This window comes from Crinia signifera, chromosome 9 (genome assembly GCF_055691185.1).
Source record: "Crinia signifera chromosome 9, ASM5569118v1, whole genome shotgun sequence".
NCBI lineage: Eukaryota > Metazoa > Chordata > Amphibia > Anura > Myobatrachidae > Crinia > Crinia signifera.
This window is the reverse complement of record NC_139225.1, coordinates 87,746,935-87,773,142: the sequence shown is the minus strand read 5'-3', so window position 1 is coordinate 87,773,142 and position 26,208 is coordinate 87,746,935.

Here is a 26,208-nt window from a genome sequence, read left to right as displayed (position 1 = left end):
TCGGTAACATGCGAGGGAACGTGTCCGAGAACACATCCTCTCACATGTGGCTGAAGGGGAGAGAATTCATTCAATGGTCGCCGAGCGTCGAATGATTTCTCTCCCCTTCGGATATAAATGCCGCTGATCACCAAAGACAGGGTGGGCGCTGTGCATTTGTTCCCAGTAGAATGCCCAGTGTTTTCATGGGGATGCCCATAAAATGCTGGACTTTCCCCTGCACCCGCCACCTAAAATACGCCCCCCCCCCACCTCCCCTAACCTGCACATGGGGATATTTGCGCATGTGCTGACCACCACCACTGGAACAGGGCCGAAATTGCCCCGTTCCGATCAAGCCTAAATTAGGCCCAAAATTCTTTGAGATATATAGATAAATATGAAGAAATGACTGGCAAGGGGAAACTAATATGCCGTGAGAAATACCAATAAATATGTTTTTAAAATGTTCTAAGTATGCAAAAATATGCTAATTGTGTCTATAGACGCCTACTGCTGAGGTGATCCGCAACTGCATCTGATTCCCATCTGATTGCCATTTGGGTGGCCATGAAATTTATGCTGCAAAGCCATTGTAGGTGTACTCACTGTCACAAGCTGCAGTATGTCCAGAAAAGACCGGCTGCAGCATTTGGGCACTGCAGGTGACATCACAGGTTTTTCTGCAGTCCACAAGTAGCAGTCTCAGCAGACCGTGCTCCCCCCCCCCCCCCCAATAGCCTCCTCTGGATTATTTAAGTAAACCATATGTTAATACACATCTCTGATGGCTTATGATGTGCGAATGTGCAGAAGCCACAATGAGCATGTGCAGATCTGGGTCTGCGATGTTACACAGTGCCCAAATAGCTGCAGCATGATTGATTGTGCTTACATTTTGTGGGCATGGGGTTCTACCAGCATGCTATAAGACACCTGATCCTATAGAGCAGCAGTTCCCAACCTGGGTAACCCCGGGGGTACACTGTAGACTGTTTGGGGGTACTTCAAAATAATATCAGTAATGGCTGAATAAGAAGAAATAGTCTCCTGATGGTGGAAGAACCCAATTTCAATGGAGAGGAACCATGGTGCATCACTGTTTTCCATCTGCAGCATCATTAGCATCTCCTTGTGCTTTTGCCTGCCCAGCAATCAATTTTGAACTACTTGCACTGCTCTCAGACATCAGCGATCATCTGCCCCATGCTGCCCCCAGGGGAGGAAGCAGCAGTATTAATCCTACAGGCATTAGCGGGAACCCAGGTGTACACAGCCATTGGCCAGACACAGAGGGACACGATTCCTGAACATACACTACTCCACCAATACTTCTCAATATTGGGACACACATACTGTACCACTCACTTCTACTCCACTTTTAAATACTGTTGATATATCTAATTGAGAGGAGGCAGTACTCATAAATAAAAAGCCTAATCAAGGGGTACGGGAGAGAATAAAGGTTGGGAAGGGCCAGAGGCGGGCTGGGCTGGGGGGCAGAGTGCCATGTGCCCCCCAGGCCACTCTGGCTGGACTGCAGTTGGGGGACTGACCTGTGGCCGCAGCAAGAAATATAGAAAATCTGGGAGCCGCAGCAGGAGGGAGAAAAATAGAGTAAGTGACAATCCAACTCACACATAAAAAAATATATATTTCTGATGTTTCCTGAGGTGTCCCCCTGAATAATAATAATAATAATAATAATAATAATAATAATAATAATAATGCCATGACAACACAAGCTGCTCCCCCTGTATAATAATAATAATAATAATAATAATAATAATAATAATAATAATAATAATAATAATAATGCCATGACACCACAGGCTGCTCCCCCTGTATAATAATTTATGTGTCATGGCATTACTTTTATTATATTATACAGGGGGAGCAGCCTGTGGTTTCATGGCATTACCTTTATATTATACAGGGGGAGCAGCCTGTGGTGTCATGGCATTATTATTATACAGGAGGAGCAGCCTGTGGTGTCATGGCATAATGCAGAGCTGGGTCTGGTACTGGGATACTGGGGTAAAACCCAGATCATAACAAGGACCAGAATAAGCCATCCAGTAGTCTTATGCCATAGCAGGGCCAGGAAAACACACATTTTGGGCTCACCCTGCAAATAATGTTGATAAGTATGTTTTATGTTAAAGAAACGAGTGGTCCATATAATCTGTAGCAATTATCCCTGAAACGTGTGAAATATTGAAAACCCCACATTTTACCTTAAACAAATAAACTCCATTAAACTAAGTTATCTTCTCTTCTTGATCTCAGCTCTGGTATTTCATTTGCTTGAGGAACAGGGTACGGTGTGCAATTTACTTATTTAATTTGTTTATTTGGGACCAGTGCTTTTAAAAAATGAACATTTCCATGGCTGAAGTAACAGAATTTTTCACGGAAAAAGACATTGAAATTTGCATAATATACTCAAGCAAACTCTTTGATGAATTGCTAAGATTTTTAATTAACTTCAGTGCTCTTACTTGTCAAATTCAAATGTGCCAATAAAAGATAGAAAAATAACACTGTCCAATAAGAAATTGCTGAAAGTGTTATTTTTAAATGAAAAGCAATGATAACATTTGCTTTAGACTTTGATAAATGAACTCCTTAATCTCTAGTGTTCCAGCACATTACTTTATTTCCATTGTTCTTGCATAAAACAACAGATCTAGTAAATTCAGGATTATGCATTGTTACTGTATATTATATTAGTAGATTGGATCTGGAATGTGTTGGGTCACCTCAGTCTGTTCTCTCCTAGTCCAGACCCCTACATTTAAAAAAATTCAATTAATCTTAATTTATACAGTAGAAGAATCAGAGAAAAATTGGATCTAATGTAAAGAAAATGAGCAGTGGCATCGTAGAGTTGGCCAGTTTTATATACAGTAGTAATGTTATTAAAACCTCAGTCTAAAAAAGTATTCAAATAAACCTTATTGGTAAAAAGTGCCTATGAGCCCAGGGCCATCACTAATAATGGACATCTGTGTGGTGGATTTAATGTACTTAACTCCGGTGGTCTGGAGATGGGGGATGCCCCCAGACACCATTGTTTGAGCAGTGCTGGCTCCTACAAAGTGACAGTAGCCAGATGCATTATGGGTGACACCCGGGTGCAGATCAGACCCCAACACCTCTCCATTGGGATGCCACTGTATGAGCCTTACACTGATAATGTCTGATGTTTAGCAGATACAGACACAGTTATATACAGAAAATCGTCATGCTGCCAAGCTTCCTGTGTATATGATTTGCATCCCATTGTGAATAAGTTGCATTTTGTGGGGGTAAAAGTGCAAAAATGACATATACATAAGCTATTTTGAGAGATCAAGGTTTATTTTTCTATTTTTAAGGTTGGAAATAATTCTAAAAATGTTTCTAACAAATGTGATGTAATTGTGTACATTTAGATATGAGAGATTGTATGACAAAGTGGGAGCTTCCTTAGTAAGGGGGATAGAAATAAAACAAAAACAAACACACAACAACACTTACCTGTGTTTATGGTATAATTGCTCTTTCTCGTTCTTTTTGTTGTTATGATGATGCTCCTCTCAAATTGAGAGTTTTCATCTATAATAAAAATAGACCAAGAAAAACACTGTGTAAGCCAGCTTGTTTATATATTAATAATTGTGTACTTGTAATTATCTTTGAACATTGCTGAATACAGCTAAGCCAAAAACAACCTCTTTAATTATGTTGGACTTCATAGAGCGGTTTTGTATCCAACTTTCAACTATGCTCCCATTCATTACCTTTGCTGTATTGTATGTTTAACTTGGGTAAACATTTGGATCCAACTTAATCTGTCTTTCTTATTTGGAGCCCAAAATCTCTGTCTCTTAATTCATTCAGCGCTATTACATTGCCAGACTTGCAAAATGTCAGACTTGCTACAAAATCATCTGTCATCACATCCCAGTCTATATTTTATTCAGATGGACACTAGTGATGCAAGCTGACCTTACCATCTACAGATGGAGCACCTCTCAGCCAGCGTCGGGGTTCGCCAGATTGCCCCGGCTGGCAAGATGGCGCTCCATCTGACTGGGACGTGTATCCCAGTCTCCGGGCGGTGGGGACACGAACCCTGCCTTCAGGGAGATGGGCAGGACTAGGAGGGGGGGGGGGTTGGATAGGGCTGCCGGGAGCTCCGTTGTAATGGTATGCGGCTGGCGGGGGCTGGCGATCCAACCGCCAGCCCCTGCAAGAATGATGGGCGCTTCATCTGTACATACTGGATTCAAGGTTCTTACATGTGAGTAAGGGCATACAGTACTACTCTATGGCCCTTATTTAGATCTGATAGCAGTACAAATTTGTTCTCAAAATGGACAAAACCTAAAACCATGTGCACTGCAGGTGGGCAGATGTAACATGTGCAGAGAGAAGAGTTAGATTTGTGTGAGTAATTTTGTTTCTGTGTAGGGTAAATACTGTCTGCATTATTTTTACACTGCATCACACCACACACAATCTAACTCTCTCTGCACATGTTACATCTGCCCTACCTGCAGTGCACATGGTTTTGCCCATTTTGAGAACAAATTTGTACTGCGATCAGATCTGAGTAAAGGCCTATATCTGTTATTGTGCTGATTACTATGACAATATTTATTTTACCTCTTGTTGCGAAAACTGTTGAGAAAACTGTGTAGTGGATGACGAATGCTGTGACATATAACTCCATTTCTGAACTATATCAACTTTTATATTGACTATTAGTTTTATTTCAAAATAATATTTATGTTGAAATTATTTTGTGTGCACTAGACCTATTTTTTATCTATTTTTTCTGTATATGTAAGCTCTGAGTGGGGCTTCCCTTTAACAATGCTTGATTTAGGTCAATGGTCTTTATTCACTAAAGGATCAATTCGTCCCAACTTTACCGATTACAGCAGGCCAGTCCCTCTAATTGGACACTGTCCCACGGGTGAGCGGTCACAGGTTGGTAGAGCTGGTGCAGCTGGTGACCCGCTTAATAGATGATGTGCACCTGTTAATGATGATGAATTGCCAGGAAATAGCTGTATATGCTGCTTTTGCATATTTTGTGTATTGTATATTGAGTAACTTACTCCGCTTTTGCGTCTTACTTTGTTTCAGCCTCTCTGTGTTTGCATACAGATTTATGGTAAAGGAAATATTAGATGACTGAAGACGAAAGTGTTGTTAAGACGTAGGAAAATACATTTTTATGTATAAAAGACAAAAAATAAAACATTTTTCTAGTGTCTGGGGAACTTTTTGCTTTACAACAAACATTGCAAATCATGCAGGAGAAATATCATTATACACATAGTTCTCTGTAATTTGATACAAAAAAAAATGGCAGCGTTGTGCTTTTCCAGAAATAAATTCATTGACTGTTTTTGTCCAGATACACAGCGTAAACAGAGTGAAAAAAGTGTTCCTCAGAATAACTATAACAACATTGGTTTTAGATAAATCACATAAAACAACTTTACTTAAACAGTTTCTATAATACATCAGATGAATAAAGTGATTCTTTATTTTACCTCTTGCAGATTATTTATCAAATGGTGACATTTAGACACATTGATGAATATGTTCCATGGTCCTAAGAATGTAGCACCTTTAAGCCAATTACCTTCTTGATGCAGATCGCAACACATTCATTGCTGGATTGGATATTTTTAGATCATTCATATTATTCAAGTCTTTGGTTGTATCACCTTTCTTTACTGGCTTCAGCTGGCTGCAGAAAAATCATTACTAATTGATATAACTTAACAGCCTGAGAGGTTTTAGAGTAGGATGGGCCCAGGAGAAACGCTGAGAGGAAGGTATTTGATTTTAATTATGCCTGACTATGAACAATGAGACTCATGACAGTTATATAATACATGTCAATGGACACTGTCAATTGACACTTCTGTAAATAATATTTGTATTACCAGCGTAGATTGACGTCAGAATGTGCTGATTTATAGATCCTTGCTAACAGTCCCGAAAGGCCTTTAACTGTTATGTGGTAGCTGTAATTACTGACAATGCTTTGTAAAGCTGGGCATACATTATACAATTATCTAGCAGACCATGGGTTTATTAGATGGGAGTTTGCTATGGCCAACCAATCAGATGATATCTTTTATTTTCTAGAAAGTGCTAAATAAGAATGAGATTTTGATTGGATGTTGTGAGCACCATCTCATCTTCAATAGAATTTCCATCTTAGTAAATAAACCCCCATCTGTCAGTTCTGGCTGGGTGGAATGAAAATCTGGTAAAGTGTGGAAGAAACTTTTAATCAGCCATTTGCTTCCAGAAAATGGCTGGAAAATGACTGGAAAATGGAAAAAAAAATGTTATTCTTTGAATCTTGGGTTTAACCCAGTGGTTCTCAAACTCGGTCTTCAGGACCCCACACAGTTCATGTTTTCTAGGTCACACAACAGGTGCACTCATTACTGACTGACACACTTTAAAAGATCCACAGGTGGAGCTAATTATTTCACTTGATTCTTTGAGAAGACCGGCAAAACATGCGCTGTGTGGGGTCCTAGGACCGACTATGAGGACCTGTGGTTTTGTTCGCGTTCCAGTGTTTAGGAGCGGATTGATATTTTCTCCCATACAATACCGGATTTTCATTACAACCAGCCAGGTTGGATAGATGGTCTACCATATAATTGTATAGTGTGTGCCAAGCTTAATACAGGAACTCAGAAAACATCAAAGTTGCATATCACTGCATGATTGCTAGTAACAGGGATTGCTTCACCCGAACACAACTGTTTAAAGTATTGTAAATAAAGATATAAGAAAAAACATTTAGGATAATAGCACAGTAGATTTTACTGGTCCTATTAAAGATATAAAACCATATTGCATGCAGTACAATCACTGTATTAGCAGAGAATACTCATTGCAAGTGAAAATATACTTGAGAAAAACATTAGTACCTTATGCCTTGGTGGATCCAGGGTCCATTTGGGCCTGTGGCCCCCTTGCCATTTCAGACATTTTTTAATGGAGAGCAGCAGCAGCATTGCTACTGTCTTCATTAGATTTTTATACAGTCGTTGTGTTCCAGGTCCTGTCACGGCTCTAACAACTGTGCGGACAATATACAGTTCCTGCCCAACCATTAGGCAAAATACACAGTTGCATAACGTCACTGTGCTGCAGCTGGACAGGGGATGGAATGTGCTGCTTTCAGTGTCGGAATTGTGTATATGATTTTACAAGAAAGCTCTCCACCATGTACTGTACCCAGCCAAGGCAGCTGGCGAAGTACCGGTCGAAACTTCACACCGACAGGCTAGAGAATGGGGCCATCCCCCACGTGAGTAAAGGAAGCAGCCATGATGCGGGAACTCTCTGGTATGGGAGGTGGGTCAGTGATTCATCTTCCAGGACCTATTGCTGTATTACCTCTTCAGCTTTGGCAACAAGCTGGACAAAGAGCTCTTTTACATCTCCTTCTTCACATGTTGAAAATGGAATGACTAAAAAAGTTGGCAGCAGGTTTGCTAAATACTTTTTATACTCTACTGTATTTGGGGAATCTTGATCCCCAGGCTGTTTGTGTACCTGAATGTGCAGCCAATAATAGCATAGTAAGGTGTATAAGGGTCTCTGGGCCAGATGCACTAAGCAAGAGTGATAAACAACCAGCTCCTACCTGCCATGTTATAGGCTTTGTTTGAAAAATGTCAGACAAGAGCTGATTGGTTGTTTGTTTGTCACTCTCTATTTTATCACTTTTGAAGCTTAGTACATCTGGCCCTCTGTGTGGCTCACAAGGACAGCAAACAAATGTAGCCACGCCCATCCTTGCCAGATCACCACTCGTGCCTGTTTATCGTGTCAAATTCACACCCATGATGTGGAACTCGCCACACTTGATATACTGCCACTCAATGCATTTCTTTGAGTCACAGGAGCAAAATTGATGCACAGGCATGGCACCAGAATCGTGCCAATCACCATGGGAGACGCACACGGCGATTGGCAGGGCAACAAAGAGTAAATGTGTCTATCACCACTAACCACCCCATTCCCCTATCAATTTCTTCTAGATCCGCCCCTGACTTTATATATAGCTATATGCAAATCATCTTTCAGTTGTATATACGGTATATACAGTACGTATCACAGCAGGCAGCTTCAACTGTTATAACGAAATGCCCTCTGGCTGGGACATCTGCACTCCGCAAGGTCTGGTAGAGGACCTAAGCAAGCTGAAAGCTATTGTACATGCTTAGTGTAAACTGCTGCATTAAAATGACAAAATGCAGCTATAATATTAAAATAAAATAAAATACTAGTTTCCCTTATTTGTCAGAGTGTGCATGTTCATTAAAAATCAAGTTACTTGTGATGAAAGGCAATCATTTAATGCACAAGAAATTGAAGCTTAGGTATGTTTCTATTGTCATCCACTGTCAGGAAATGTTATTTATTTGTATCAGGGGAAAAGGAGAACCCATAAGTGAAGATTTATGTTTCCCATTATCATGCCAAATAAATGACAATGCTATAAGTCTAAAAAATCCACTTGCACATACTGTGTTTATATTCTCCAATTTTTATTGCACAATATCCTCTCTTTGTTTCCTGGCAAGATCAGGATTGTGGATGAGTATTGTTTTTCACGAGAAACATATATCTATGCTAGAACAGCAACCAGCCGTATCTAAAGCACTAAATGGCAGTGTCCTATTCAAGCCTTTTTGAGCAAACCTGACTCTTAGGAGTTTTAATTCAAATAAGAGGCAGTCTGCGCTTAGTAGAAAAAATCCATAGAAATTGATTCTGTGCAAACTTGATAGATTTCTCTCTGCAGAGGACATAATAGAGCTGTCTGTGCTAAAATGTAACTCCAGCAAATCTGGTGTCATTGTGAAGTAGATCCCATGGGTGCGCTAAACGAGCAGGACAGGCACTGTCAAGCAAATTTAACCAGTTGGCCATCCTGATATCTGTGTGCATGCTCATACAGATTCATTTCCCAAGCGCTGCAGCCCTAGTCTGTCATTTGACATTTTGACACAGAACATCACAGACATTTATGTTCTAATTAACATTTATAAAGAAACCTATGCATGGCATTTGAAAGCTTCATTCTACAATAACACTGAAGAACATTGGAACATTTGGAACACAATTTACTAAGCACTTAGCCCAATTTGTTAATATTGTTTTAATCTGCCTCACAGCCCTGTCATGCTGCAGATAAGCAAGGCGTGCATATTGTTACATGGTGCAAACTATCTTTTAATATGCTTGAAATATAAAGAAAGGATACAATGTGTTATCAGGTTATTTATTCACACATTTTCCTTTCAAGAGATACAGCTTGTTCTGTTTCTGTAATTAAATATATAGCTGAAGGGTGGGGGGTTGGTGAGAGAGAGAGAGAGAGAGAGAGAGAGAGAGAGAGAGAAAGATGGCACATGTAATTCCAAATGTATTTTTTTACTGTCTCTAGTAACTGGAATCACATTTGCTAAATATTATTTGCTAAGCAAAGATTCATACTATCAAAATTACCGTTGCATGTTGCAGTGCTTGCATATTCCCCTAGTCTTCTATTCTGCATGCAGTGAATTAGGGAATTGAGTGATTTTCAGTTAACAATGTCATCTTGGCAATGCCCCAATCTGTGATCCTGCGGTGCCATAGTGATGTGAATAGTACTGCCATGCCCACTGTTCTTGCCCTGACAGGCTGTTGTGGCATCAAAGAAGGCTGTGAGAGCCATGACATTGAATGGAGAGGTTCTGTTTTGGACTGGAATGTAAAATAATTTCAGCTGTGGTGGGTTCAAAGGAGTAATTTGTTTTATCTAGAGCAGGGTCCTCAAACTATTTTGCTCTGGGACCCCATCAGACAATAAAAATTATTACAGGACCCCAGCAAGTTACTGCAGAAGGCAGTCACATCACAAGTGTAGTCAGCAGACAGCACACACATGGCAGCATGGTGGAGGCACAAACTGATGGGAGGAGTCAAAATAACAGACAATGCAACAGATTTTTCCTCCTTGAATCACTGACTGATATTAGTAAAGTCATCAGCCTGATGGTCAGCAATGTCACGATCCGAGCTCTCAGACAGACTGTCTTACCGGCTAAGTGCCTCCGCAGGCTCAGCTTGCGGTTCAAGTGTCATCCCTGCCGGCGTCCTGTCTGCCGTGCGCCATCACCGCTGCCATCCTCCAGTCCTCTCAGCGCTGCTGAGTCCGCGGCTGCACGGCGCACCGCTATCCCGACTCCCAGTGACAGTACCCAGTGCACGGCAATCCGTCTGTCCGCCGCCATTGCTCCCAGCCACAAGCATGGCGTGCACAAACACTCTTTCCCGCCATAGCAGACATGGGGGCTGCCATGTTTTTCCCAGTCACATGTTTGCTCTGTCCAATCCTGATGGTTCTGATCTCCCAGTCATACCTGCCCGCCCAATCCTGGCCACTCAGTGGGTATAAGTATGCTGGGAGCTCTCAGAACCATTGCTGGTGCTTCAGTTGTCTCCAGTGTGTGTTCAGCTGTCCTTGTCTCTGTGCAAGTGTATTCCTGCTGGAGTTGTCTCTTCTATGCTGCAGTGTACTCCAGGCATTCCATCTCCTGTGAAGTTCCAGGTTATTCCATCTCCTGTGATCCTGCTTCTACAGCCCAGCACTCAAGCCTAGCTCCGGGACTCTGGTCCTTCCGATGTTCCATCATCGCTCACCATCGATGTTCCATCATCGCCAGTAAAGTCTGATATTCCGGATCTCCTGTTTCCAGTTTCCGTCCGTCATTCCGGACCCACAGTCTCCACTCCATATCCGATATTCCGGATCCGATGTTCCACCATCGATAACATACCATCATCATCCAGCTGTAAAGTATCGCTATCTGCATAGACTGTATCATATCTCCTGCATACTTTACTGCCTGTCTATTTACAACCATCTGCTAATAAAACTCGGTTGTATTTTATTGCTGACTGTTCATTGGCTTCGGGTGCACTGTCACGCATTCTATGCGTAAGGGTCCTCTCCAACCTCCCCGGTTCAGGTACCGGTCCAGGTCCCCACCAGAGGTCTCAGTCTCGTCGACTCAGACCCCTGGTGTGACAGTAAGTACTAGCCAAATGGATCCAGCCGCAAGCCAAGCATCACCATCCAGCCCTGAACAGCAACTGGCTGTTCGCTTGGATCAGCAAGAGGCTGCGCAGAGCCAAGTGATTCATTGTCTCCAAGATCTGTCTTCCAGGCTGGATAAACTACAGATCACTCTCAGTGGCCCTGAGCCTGTCAGTGAACTTCCAAGTCCAGTTCATCCTCCTGTAATGGCTGCTGCACCTCGCCTTCATCTGTCTGTCCCCACTAAGTATGATGGGAACCCCAAGACCTGCCGAGGTTTTCTCAATCAGTGTGAGATTCACTTTGAGCTGCAACCCAGTAACTTCCCTACTGAAAGGGTCAAGATCGCTTACATCATCTCCCTCCTGTGTGGAGCAGCGTTAGAATGGGCGTCCCCATTATGGGAAAGATCTGATGCCATCTTGTCTAACTACAAGGACTTCATGTCAACATTCCGTCGTATCTTCGATGAGCCTGGGCGATCAGCATCTGCCTCCACTGAACTCCTCCGTCTCAGACAGGGATCCCGCTCCGTCGGGCAATATCTGGTCCAATTCCAGATTCTGGCGTCTGAACTCTCCCGGTGTGATGGGGCCTTATACGCAGCTTTCTGGCATGGTCTATCCGACCTTATTAAGGATGAACTCGCTACCAGAGACTTACCCTCAGGTCTAGATGACCTTGTATCGTTATGTATCAAAGTAGACCTACGCTTCAGAGAAAGGGCTGTAGAACGTCACAAGAGCGCTCCAGTTAAAGTGCCAACTCCTCCGCCTTCTTTACCTGCTGCTCCAGTGGCTCATTCCAAAGAAGAACCAATGGAGATAAACCGCTTCCGTTTGTCTCCAGGAGAACGTCGACGTCGTCGGTTGGCACAGCTCTGTCTGTATTGTGCCGACCCTGCACATCAAATTTCTGCATGCCCAAAGCGTCAGGAAAACTCCTCCTCCTAGCCTGTCAAGGAGAGGGTAGGCTAGGAGTAATTAAGTCCTCTCCATCAGCAACTGATTGTGTACTTCCAGTTTCTTTACAAGTTGGTCAGCATTTCAAGACTTTCTCCGCACTTCTTGATTCCGGTGCCGCTGGCAACTTCGTCACTGCTGAACTGGTCCGCAAGTGGGGGTTGCCCACTGAAAGTCTTTCCAAGACTGTCTTCCTTACTGCTGTGGATGGCAGTAGGATTCCTGATGCGACAGTCTCCCGCAGAACTTTGCCACTTACAGTGAGAGTGGAAGTCCTGCACACTGAACTCTTGTCCTTCCTGGTATTACCCCGAGCCACTCATGCTCTGGTTCTGGGTTTACCCTGGCTCCGTCTTCACAATCCTCGCCTTGATTGGAAGACATCCGAAATCCTTTCCTGGGATCCTTCCTGCTCCGGTACCTGTCTCCAAAAGGTACTCCCAGCTTGTCATTCTTCAGCCGATGCAGCAGACCTTCCGCCTCTTCCCTACCAAGAGTACTCAGATGTATTCAGCAAGTCTGGCGCTGATATTCCACCTCCTCACAGACCGTGGGATTGCCCTATCGACCTTATCCCAGGCAAGGAACCACCGAGAGGTAGAACCTATCCCCTCTCTCTTCCAGAGACTCAGGCCATGACCGATTACATCAAGGAAAATCTGGCAAAGGGATTCATCCGTCCTTCGACTTCTCCTGCTGGCGCAGGATTCTTCTTCGTAAAGAAGAAGGATGGAGGCCTACGTCCCTGCATTGATTATCGCGGCCTCAATGACATCACAGTAAAGAACAGATATCCGTTGCCCCTCATCACCGAGCTGTTTGACCGTGTCAGCGGTGCAACCATCATCACGAAACTCGACCTGAGGTGCGCATATAATCTCATCCGCATACGAGAGGGCGACGAGTGGAAGACGGCGTTTAATACCAGAGATGGCCACTATGAGTACCTCGTCATGCCCTTCGGGCTCAGCAATGCCCCAGCCGTGTTCCAGCACTATGTCAATGAGATTTTTCGGGACATTCTGTATCGACATGTAGTCGTATATCTCGATGACATTTTAATCTACACCAATAACATCAAAGAACATCGTTGTTGGGTCAAAGAGGTTCTGTCCCGGCTGCGAGCTAATCATCTTTACTGCAAACTGGAGAAATGTGTCTTCGAGGTGAAGTCTATACCCTTCCTAGGGTACATTGTCTCTGTTTCTGGTCTACAAATGGACCCAGGAAAACTGCAGGCCATCCAAGATTGGCCAATTCCCTCTTCGCTGAAAGGTATTCAACGTTTCCTGGGTTTTGCCAATTATTACAGAAAATTCATCCGTAACTTCTCTTCTATTGTGGCACCCATCACTGCCCTAACAAAAAAAGGGTCAAATCCAGCGAAGTGGCCGGCAGAAGCCATCGAAGCCTTCCATCTGTTGAAGCAGAGGTTCACTTCAGCTCCTGTGTTAAGACAGCCTGACACCACCTTGCCCTTTATTCTCGAGGTCGACGCCTCCTCCGTGGGTGTTGGGGCAGTTCTCTCGCAGAAAGCGCCTGATGGACGTCTTCATCCCTGTGGGTTTTACTCTCGTAAGTTCCTGCCTGCAGAGCGTAACTATGCCATCGGCGATCAAGAGCTCCTCGCCATCAAATTGGCATTAGAAGAATGGAGATATCTTCTAGAGGGCGCTGTCCATGAGATCACAATTATCACAGACCACAAGAATCTTCTGTATCTCAAGTCTGCTCAATGTTTAAATCCCCGTCAAGCCAGATGGACACTTTTCTTTTCCAGTTTCCGTTTCAAGCTGTCATTCTGTCCGGGGACACAAAATCGAAAAGTTGATGCCCTTTCCCGCTCATGGGAGCAAGATAGTGAGTCAAAGTCCACACATCAACATTTTATTATTGATAAGGTGGCCTTCTCCGCAACAGGAGTTTCAAATCTCACGCCCCCTACAGGGAAAAGATATGTAAAGCCAGCCCTAAGGAAGAAGCTGCTTTGTTGGGCGCATTCTTCAAAATTTGCTGGCCATGCAGGCATTCAGAAAACTTACGAGTTTATCACCAGGTCCTACTGGTGGCCGTCCCTCAAACAGGATGTACAGGACTTTGTCTCCTCTTGTGCTAAATGTGCTCAGCACAAGACCAGTCGTCAGTCTCCTCCTGGGCAATTGATGCCACTGTCAGTGCCACATCGTCCTTGGACGCATATATCTATGGACTTTGTAACTGATCTTCCAGAGTCTGACAAGTTCACTACCATCTGGGTGATTGTTGACCGGTTCACCAAGATGGTTCACTTCGTTCCCCTCACCGGTCTTCCGTCAGCTTCCAAGCTGTCCCAGCTCTTCATTAAAGAGATATTCAAGCTTCATGGGCTGCCTCTTGAAATCATATCTGATAGAGGGGTCCAATTCGTAGCCAAATTCTGGCGAAGCCTGTGCTCCCTGCTTTAAATCAAGTTAAAGTTCTCCACAGCCTATCACTCTCAAACAAATGGCCAAACGGAGAGGGTGAATCAGGATCTTAAAGCATTTCTCCGCACATATATCTCTTCCTCCCAAGATGACTGGGCTCAACTTCTTCCATGGGCAGAATTCTGCCATAACAACCAATATCACTCTTCATCAAATGTCACTCCATTCCTTGCCAACTATGGGTTTCATCCTCGAGTTCCTGACTTCACTCTGCAACCTGTGTCCTCTGTTCCAGCGGTCGACACGTCCATCCGGCAATTCATCAAATCCTGGAAGCTCATTCGTTCTTCACTCCTGAAAGCTTCAAGCAGGTACAAAAAATTTGCCGACAGGAAACGCAGAGCTGTGCCAGCCCTCCGTCCAGGAGATCGTGTCTGGTTGTCAACCAAGAATCTTCGTTTGAGAGTGCCATCTATGAAGTTCGCTCTCCGATATATTGGTCCATTTCCAGTTGAGCGAGTCATCAACCCTGTGGCCTACAAGCTCAAGTTGCCGCCTTATTTGAAAGTGCCAGCTACATTCCACATTTCGCTGCTCAAGCCGGAACGTGGAACAGAATATGAGGTCAGTAAAATCTTGGACTCTCGCATCCGATATGGTCGTCTGCAGTATTTGATCGATTGGAAGGGCATCGGCCCCGAAGAACGATCATGGACCAACGCCATCGATGTCCATGCTCCCAGACTCATCCGGGCGTTCCACTCCAAGTTTCCCCGCAAGCCTAAAAGGTGTCCTGGGGCCACCCTTAAAGGGGGGGGGGGGTGCTGTCACGATCCGAGCTCTCAGACAGACTGTCTTACCGGCTAAGTGCCTCCGCAGGCTCAGCTTGCGGTTCAAGTGTCATCCCTGCCGGCGTCCTGTCTGCCGTGCACCATCACCGCTGCCATCCTCCAGTCCTCTCAGCGCTGCTGAGTCCTCTGCTGCACGGCGCACCGCTATCCTGACTCCCAGTGACAGTACCCAGTGCACGGCAATCCGTCTGTCCGCCGCCATTGCTCCCAGCCACAAGCATGGCGTGCACAAACACTCTTTCCCGCCATAGCAGACATGGGGGCTGCCATGTTTTTCCCAGTCACATGTTTGCTCTGTCCAATCCTGATGGTTCTGATCTCCCAGTCATACCTGCCCGGCCAATCCTGGCCACTCAGTGAGTATAAGTATGCTGGGAGCTCTCAGAACCATTGCTAGTGCTTCAGTTGTCTCCAGTGTGTGTTCAGCTGTCCTTGTCTCTGTGCAAGTGTATTCCTGCTGGTGTTGTCTCTTCTATGCTGCAGTGTACTCCAGGCATTCCATTTCCTGTGAAGTTCCAGGTTATTTCATCTCCTGTGATCCTGCTTCTACAGCCCAGCACTCAAGCCTAGCTCCGGGACTCTGGTCCTTCCGATGTTCCATCATCGCTCACCATCGATGTTCCATCATCGCCAGTAAAGTCTGATATTCCGGATCTCCTGTTTCCAGTTTCCGTCCGTCATTCCGGACCCACAGTCTCCACTCCATATCCGATATTCCGGATCCGATGTTCCACCATCGATACCATACCATCATCATCCAGCTGTAAAGTATCGCTATCTGCATAGACTGTATCATATCTCCTGCATACTTTACTGCCTGTCTATTTACAACCATCTGCTAATAAAACTCGGTTGTATTTTATTACTGACTGTTCATTGGCTTCGGGTGCACTGTCACGCATTCTATGCGTAAGGGTCCTCTCCAACCTCCCCGGTTCAGGTACCGGTCCAGGTCCCCACCAGAGGTCTCAGTCTCGTCGACTCAGACCCCTGGTGTGACAAGCAACATGGAGTAGTGACCCTATGATGAGAAGGTCGGGACCCACTTTTGCACCAAGATCCAAGGGATATTCAACTCAACTCAAGCATTTTGAGTGCAACTAGGAGGGTGAATCAGTCCTGATCGGTCAGGTCTGAATTCACCCTGGTCCTGATGTTTGGGTTTTGCGAGTGTGCAACCCCCCAGAGTGGATGCCTTTGGTGAATTTTATACTCGCTGGGGCAGGTGGGGGGCAGACGTAGGGGACCACCCAGCATTTATGGGCACACCCAAAGAAATGCTGGGTGAGCAGGTCTGAATCAGGTCTGAATATACGCTGCCTAGTGAGCAGGTCCGAATCAGGTGCTCATTCTTTTCATGTGCAAAGCAGACTCCAATGTCAGTCTCACTCATGTGGCCATGTGATCACCTTCAGTGGATATCACTATAGAGGTCAACAGGCTTGGGCAGTAAATCACTCTAACGCCAAGCCTTAGGGGCGGTCTTCACAAATTTTGTGACAGGTGGTTGCAGACATTGTAAAATGTGTGGATAACAGGCATTGGGACTCAGGAGTATATTTTAGACCTCTTGAGGGCCTCTCCTTGAAGAGAAAGAACTTTACTTTACTCTAGCTGCGTGCTTAGGACAGCTGGAAAACTTTGGCAGCGTCTATTTCACTGGCTTGCTTCAAGGAAGACTGTCATGGGAAGACTTTAAGGTAGCACTGCTTTATGAGACTGGCAGGACCAAGGACAAAGGTACCCGGAATCACTGCTGCAGCTCATGTGTCCTCCTCAGTCCAGTACAGGGATTGAGTAGATTGTAATGTATAGGATGTAAATGTGTCCTGGAGAGCCTGGGATCTGCACTGAAATGGTACTTAAAATATCTCTAGAGTATTAACTCTGAAGCAAAGTTCCATCCACCATATTGACAAGGAAGTTTAGCATTTAATGGGGAATAGAACCTCTCCCTAACTCCTTGTAGTACTTTATGTGACGACTGTTCAGCTGATCCTGTGTGATGGGGAGTTAGAGGGGGTTTGTATGTGCTGGCAGTTTGGCACTTCCTGTAAGGGATCCTACTGTAGTTGCACAACAAATGGACCCAGCACACTGTAGTACAACTAGCTGCACATATCACATGACACAGCAAGATATTGCAAACAATAATAGCATAACCAATATACCTGCAATCATGCAGTATTTATATGTGCAAACACATCAGATTTCTATCCATAAATAAAATGTCCAATGTACAGTCCTATTCATAGCAGGTGATACTGTATGCACGGTCACCATAATCATTTTCAGTTCCACGCATTACCCATTGACCTATTCATTACCCTTTGACCTACAGTATACCCTCGGGTCTAAATCAAAGAGTCTGAGGGAATTTTTTTCCATGATACTGGATGCTAGGACCATTCCAATTAGATGCCTTGAACACTCTATGGTCACTAACTCTAGTTTACATTTTGGTGCCAGTCACTCTTCTTCAGCAAATTTGAAACAAACAAAATTGAGAAAGAAAAAAGGCAACTATGGTACAGGTGGACTGGTATGAGGGCCTCCTGAGGATTTAGTGGCCCCTATTGTCTGCCTATCAGGCCAAGCCTACTAAGCCAGAGTCCATTCCCACAAAGGAATTGACTTGACTTGATGGGACGGCTGTTGAGACAAATCCCATTGAAATCAAGGGGACGCCTGTGACAAATGATGTGAGTTGCAGGGTTTTATTTTCTTAGTTTTTAACCTTTTTGGCATCTTACCATTCCTTTAGGCTGGTATTGTCCTTTTCTACGATTCACTTTGAGTTCACTAAAAGTGCGGGTCTCAGCTCTCTGTTTTATTTCAAAAGAATATTGCAGCCCTTGCTGCCATTCTGAAACTAGGGTTGAAACTGGAGCGGACAGTGTTTCCTGTGTCCCCCAAGGAATCAGAAAAAAAGGTTTCATCTGTAAGTACAAAAAATCCTGTTTTTATCCTTCTGATTTTCGCTCAACCCCCTGTTCGCTCAGCCCTGTTTGTTCAAGTGCATACATTTTTATGTGAGTTTTTTTTTTTAACTTAGCTAACAGAAAATCAAAGGTTTCCATTTGAATTTGTTACCAAAGGAACCACTGGGTATAAAATTGTATATCAGTCGCTGAAAATAGAGTAAGTATTTGAAACGTAGTTGTGGCAAAATTGAAATAGCACAAACATGAATTTATGTCTTTCTGTAAAGATTTAAAACACAAAGAAGAGGGTAAAACTGAAAAAGCCTACCTGGCTTATGCTGGCCATACATCAGAAAGATTGATCTTAAGATTGATTGCACTCATGATTGTGTCCAATTTCCCTTCAATTCCCCGGCAGTCCTTGGTGGTTTTTGGACACACAATGTGCACACAATCTGCATACAATCCATCTTACAATCAATTGAGATTGTATGATTGGGTACAATATCTTTCTGATGTATGGCCACCTTAAGATACAGAGCACTCACAGCCAATCAGCTGCCTGTTTTTATGGTATCGGCTGCTGATTGACTGCCTTGGGTATGTCAGGCCCTGTGAAGCTAAACAAGAAAAACGATGGGTAGCAGCGCATTTTAAGTTGGTCTAAAAAAACAATCGGACTGATTTTACAAGATAAGAACAATTTATTAACCAAAAGTGAAACCAATATTAAGATTTATGCTGATTGATTTGAATAAAATATACATAAGCATGAGATTTGTGATTAAAAAAATGCTAGTGCACTAGATAATATAAAACAATTTGCATAATTCCTGCAGGGAAAATATGATACTGTCCGTTCCTATGCCTTTTGCCCTTTAAGATTTTCCAAATAAAGTAAGATGATATTTTACCATCCACCTGGGTGATTGCACAATCCCAAACTGATGTTTGCCTCCCGAGCCGGTGTTATGGCTGGTGTAGATGCAGTCCAGTTCACCAATGGAGGATAGCTTCCGTCCATGTGACTGGCATATAACTCACGGCCGCCCGGCGGGAGTGAAGGTGCCACACTTCCGACTCCATGTGGAGGGACAATGAAGGCAGGATAAGACCAAGTGCCTCGGTCCTGCCAATACTTCTGGTGACATCGCCGCTAGTACTTCTGGTGACACGGCGGAGGATAAACATTGTGATGCTACTGGGCAATGGGACTGACTGGCACCTGGGACTATGGGCCTTATTCTAGTTCACTCGTTCTGACAAAATCCTTCTTAGATGGACAAAACCATGTGCACTGCAGGGGGGCAGATGTAAAATGTGCAGAGAGAATTATATTTGGGTGAGTTATTTTGTTTCTGTGCAGGGTAAATACTGACTTCTTTATTTTTACGCTGCAATAGAGATCTTAATTGGAAGTTAAACCCCACCCAAATCTAATTCTCTCTGCACAGGTAACATCTACCCCACCTCCAGTGCACATGGTCTAAGAAGGATTTTGTCAGAAAGAGTGGGTAAGTGTGTAATAAAGGATGTTTTAATTCAATGTGTGAATTCTTTATTTTAAAAGTTATTTTAAAAGAGGACTATAGATACAAGCAGGCCCTTAGTGTTCTTTGTAGTTGTGGCTCTACAAATACCGACATGTGGGGTAGGCTTGATGGGAACTGTAGTCACCCTTTAAAAGACAATATTATTTAAATTCAAACTTTTCTCAAAGGTATAAACTCCACATTTACAGCCCAGGAGTAAGGGGCATTGGCCAACACTTCACCCCAAGTCTAGGTTACACTAAAGAGGGGGGAATCCTTGTTTGAGAGGTCCCCACTTTCCCAGGAATCCATGGCCTGGGCTGAAAAGTTAGGAGAAGGGGTTTACTGTTTTAGCCAGGATGATCCCCTCAAATAAGCCCTCTGGCTGTGGCATTATGCCCTCTGCTAGTGAAGCATAGTTCTAAAAATACAGGGAGACCCCTGCTTATTTTTTTCCTAATTTTTGGAACCAGGGGTGGCTCTAAGAGCCCAGTGCTGGTACATCAAATACAGGTAATTCAAAAATATTGTATTTCCTACATTATTTGAACCAAGGCTGGCTCATAGTTAATTCCACCAAAAACTAAATAAATTTTTGGGTCAAATTTCATAATTTTAATTGCAAACAGAATATTATTTGTGTGGATTCCTGTGTTATAGTCATGCTACAATTAATATTTGTTATTTTATTGAAACGTCTTTAGGCTTATAACAAGTTATTTTACAAAAGCGTAGTGATCTAACACAGTCCACCATTGTCTGTGAGATAATATTATGCCATCATTTACATGCCATTATCAAGGTGGAATATACAGTAACTATATTTGTCACCAGACATGGATATGGATTGCTAAGTACAAAACGTTACATTTCAATGTTAAAGTAATTAAAGAAGCAGCATTTTATAGTTACAGAATATACTAATGGGGTATAATATGTATGTGCTGATTTATTAACTAGATTTTTACCAAATTAATGTGTAAAGGGGTGTTTTTCACAGCCTTTTCACATTATTTTAGTATCACCCAATTGCATTACAATACCTTTGGAACAGTTTTTATAAAAAAAAAAAAAAATTCACATGTCTTAAGTAACCAGTTTTAATTTCCCCAGTTATCATTTCCCATATTAATAACCTGAATTGTGATCTGGATTAAAATATTGCAGTGAGCCCAATGACATTGCCAGCTTTAGGTCCCACTTTGATATTTATGCCACACGGCCATGTGTCGTATGCAGAAAAAGCTTTGCGGGATCCAAGCCAGGATGATCAGCTATGTCTGTACAATGGTGTAAATAAAGCATAAAAAAAGAACAAAAAATGATACTCACCTATGAAGGGACCAGTGATCAGTGCGCTGGCGAGGGCTGTCGGTCATCAGGGCTTCCTGACTATATTGTGACCCTGCAGCACCGGAGGTCACAGCAACATGGAGCCTGAATGCACAGAAGCCCTTCAGGAGCTCTGATTACCAATCACTGCCGTAGATGATCAAGGTTCTGGCATGGGGAGGTTCATGACAGGTGGCGGTGTGCCATAGGCGGTGGTAGTGGCAATGTTGCAGAGATTTCTAAAAGCTCTGTCCCTGCATGGGATAATTGATACAGCCAAGCAATGCAATCATCACATTGTGGATATTATCACAGCACATCATGATCCTGATCAGTGGCGTAACTATAAATTTTGCTCCTCCCTGACAAAAAGTTTGTGGCGCCTTCCCATGGCATATACATAAAAACAAACCTACCTTGCACTAATATATTTCATATTAACAGCTGGCTTCCCGGCTCCTCTCCAGCATGTCTCACTCTCCCCTGCGTGTGACGTGATGATGTCACACGCATTACGGAGAACCCGGAGGGAGGCATAGAGACCTGTAGTAGTGTTCACTCTAGGATTTTTTTAGGGCAGGGTGCTGATTACTGTACAGGGCACATTTTTCAATTGGGAGGGCACATTTACATTAGAAACAAAAAAATCGGTACTTGTGTAATATCTGGGCGCCCGATTTTTTCATTGTATTGCATCGCATCACACTACTTAAGGCATGCAATGCAATGCAATGCAATGTGATTTTTCATTGTAAAGACCAGATTTTTAATTGTATAGTCACCCATGGGTGATTTCATACCCCCACTATCCAACTACGCATGGAGTTGAATTACACATTACACCACACACCATAATGCCCATTACACATGATGGCACACACTGGAATGCCCATTAGATATGAAGGCACACACCGTAATGCCTAATACACATGATGGCACACACTGTATGCCCAATACACATGATGGCACACACTGTATGCCCAATACACATGATGGCACACACCCTAATGCCCAATACACATTATGGCACATAAGAGCCTCTTATTTACATGCTCACTGCCGGGGGTTTCTTACTCAATGCCAAGGATGTTTCATGCTCATTGCCCAGAGGTATTATTTGCTCATTGTCAGGGTCGGATTAAGCCTTCAGGGGGCCTGGGGTACTTAAGACAGGTGGGGCCTTTACCTCTTATTAGCACTTCCCATCTGACTTTGTCTGTGTGTGTGTGCCTCCTTTCCCATTAGACATTGGGCCAGATGCACTAAGCTTCAAAAGTGATAAAATGCAGATTGATAAACAGCCAGCCAATCAGCTCCTACTTGCCATGTCAAAGACATGTCAGATAGTAGCTGATTGGTTGGTTGTTTCTCACTCTCCATTGTATCACTTTTGAAGCTTAGTGCATCTGGCCCACTATCAGTAGCACACCTACCTACCTTCACAGAACCAACCTTGTGAATCTCAGTACACCTGCTTTTCCATGCAGAAGAACATTGCGGATGGTCTCTCAGTCAGTCAGTCAAACTCATGGACAGTTGAGCTCTCGTGATCTCTCGCTGCTTACACGCAGACAGTCGCTCAGTCAGTCAGTCAGTCGCTCAGTCAAAAAGATAAAGGTATGAGGTTACTATTGTTCTGAACTTCAACCAAAATAATATTAAGACACAAACAGGTGTTAATCGCTATATTACAACTTTATCGAGTGTGGGCTAAGTAAATAGAGAATGAAAAAAAAATCCCATAACAAATAATATATAGTAAGCTTCAAAACATAGGAGAACATATCAGTCACCTTACACTTTTCTATAGTATAGTAAATCATGTAAAACAGTTTACAGAATTCTCTGCATTAGTAATAAAATACAGGATGCAAACCATATACCGGATAAAGCAATGGCCAGTACTGTGCACTGACCCACACACACCCATACAATAATAATAATATATATATATATATATATATATATATATATATATATATATATATATATATATATATATGTAGCAATGCTGCCCCTGCAGTCACAGGGCTCACAGCTTACCGGGTTTCTGATGCTCTGAAAACAGCCATGAGCACATACAAGAAGCAGGAGACATAGCCTGGAGAGGACGCTGTGGGAGAGAGAGCAGGATGGGAGGCAGGAGAGGCGAGGCCAGTCTGTAAAGAAGCGCAGCTCATTGGTGGCTAGTCCCAGGGGAGGGGCCACCCACTGTACAGCACAGCACTACTGGGTAAAGGGTCTGGGTAATGCTGGGCACTGCTGACAGTAGCAGCTGGTACATGGCAGCCTGTGACCCTGGAACCTGCAAACCAGCCCACCCCTGCTGTGTCTACAATGGAAGGAAGCTCTGAGCCCTGCCTGTCAGGAGCTGAGCTCTGATTGTGCTGGTAATGAGTCAGCCAGGGCTGGAGACTTTGGTAATTAAACCAATGATGAGAGAGTAGGTTACTGTACATACATCACAGCAGTCACTGTCCCGAAGGCTCCCTCACCTGCACGCTGACCCCATGCACAGCTTCCATCCTGAAACAACCTCCTAAACTCAACACACACACCCCCCCTGTCTGTGCCAGAGAGAGAGTTTAACCATGGTGAAGAGCCGACTGACAGCTGCTGTTAACGGCATGTCAGTGTGGTAGGGGACGTGCTGTACATGCCAAACTCATCTCAGGAATTCAGCGTTGTGATGGCGCAGCGGGGGTCAGCTCAGCCAGCGGCGCCCACCACAGACCCCACTGGCGCTGCTCCCCCAAGCCGCCACGGGGTCTGCCACACGCTGGCTACACCACTGATCCTGATTAAACTGGTATAAATCATCCCCATAGAATCACATTAGATGCAAATGCGTGTTAATGAAGTGGTTCATAATTTTTTATGCTTTTATTTCATGGCTTTTTTATTTTGTATTATTATTGTTCTTTTATTTATAGAGTGGCAACTTATTTCACATCACTGTATATTATAGGGGTTGATTTAATATTTAAATGTGATACAGAGAGTAATTATGGCCTATCCAAATGAGCGGACTACCCATGTGGGCTACAAATGATACTGTTTATGGTGAAAAACAACTGTACTGTAGTGGTAGTGGGGAAACATTATGCAGAATATTATTTGTCTGGGTTCCTGAGCTACAGTTATGTATGCCTATTACAGATACTGGACTTTATTTTGGCTCAAAGTGGTTAAAAAGTCTAGGCTTATAGTGCTAGTTACTGGCAATGGACAGTTGACGATTACATGTACTGTACCAGTTCCTGGAATTAAGTACACAAATTGATCATTATGGGCACAGTACTATTTCCTGGTTCTAAGTAATTGGCAACTAGTGCGTGGCTCCTGGCTGTTGATAATAACATGTATAGCACTAGAGTCTGGCAATAGATTGTGATTACAGGAATACTAATAGCTGCAGGTACAGTAGCCTTGTTCCTGGCTCTTGATATTGGTGATTATAGACACTGTGCTAGTTCCTGGCTCCAGAAAGTTGGTGATTTATCCATCACAACTATAAAGTTGAGTTTTAGGCAATGTAGCAAATGTATGTACACTAATTACTGTACCCCAACTGGAACTTATTAACTATTAAAACTAAAGGGCTTTCAACTTTTTTTTTAGATATTTATTCAGTGATGAATGAATGATTTTTTAACTGGAAAATTGCCCTAGAGTAAGCAACTAAGAATACAAATCAAGGCTTCCAAATTTTGACATAAAAGTAGACAGTTTCACATACTGTTCTAAAAACAAATGACTTGGACAAGAGTGAGGCATTCTGACATTGCTCATTTACCGGTCTGCTGAAGAATGCACGGAGTAAATGGCTGTGTAATTCAAACTTAATTTCTCAATGATTGTGCTGTTACGGGAAGCTGATATAAATAAGGCCAAAATAAAAAAAATATGTATGAACAACTTGAAGATAAGCCTTTAACTCACAATTTACGGGGCTCCATATAGTCTCTGGCAAATACTGTTGTAGAGAGGTTTACACTATGGGTCTTTAAACCTTTTCAGCCCTAAATCTAAATCAAGCATAATAATTCATTTCATTTAAATGTATTCATGTAAAGCTCCTTAAATGCTGTACTTTGCTGCTGGCTATATGTTACTCATTTTAATGGCATAGGTATACAGCTGTTCTCATAAGTTTACATACCTAGCAGAATTTGTGATTTTCTGGCCATTTGTCAGAGAATATGAATGATAACTCACAAACTTATCTTTCGCTCATGGATAGTGGTTTGGTGAAGCTATTTATTGTCAAACAACTGTGTTTACTCTTTTTAACTAATAATGACAACAGAAACTACCCAAATGACCCTGATCAAAAGTTTACATACCCTGGATCTTTTGCCCTGATAACATGCAAACAAGTTGACACAAATGGGCTTGAATGGCTACTAAAGGTAACCATCCTCACCTGTTATCTGTTTGCTTGTAATCAGTGTGTGTGTGTGTGTGTATAAAAGGTCAGTGAGTTTCTGGTCTCCTGAAAGCCCCTTGCATTTTCCAGAGCTGCACTGATGTGTCTGGATTCTGAATCATGGGAAAAGCAAAAGAATTTTCAACGGATCTGCGGGAATAGGTAATTGACCTGTATAAAACAGGAAAGGGATATAAAAAGATATCCAAGAAATTGAGAATGCCAATCAGCAGTGTTCAAACTCTAATTAAGAAGTGGAAAATTAGGGTTTCTGTGGAAACCCAATCACATTCAAGTATACCAACACAAATTTCAGCCACAACGGCCAGGAAAATTGTTCGGGATGCAAAGAAAAATCCACAAATAACTATACTATAATAAATACAGGACTCTCTGAAAAAAAGTGGTGTGGTTGTTTCAAAATGCACAATAAGGAGGTATTTGAAGAAAAATGGTCTGCCTGGTCGAGTTGCCAGAAGAAGGCCATTACTACACAAATGCCACAAAGCATCCTGCTTACAATACTCCAAACAGCACAGAGACAAGCCTCAAAACTTCTGGAGCCAAGTCATTTGGAGTGATAAGACCAAAATGTAAACTTTTGGCCACAACCATAAACATTTGGAGAGGAGTCAACAAGGCCTATAATGAAAGGTACACCATTCC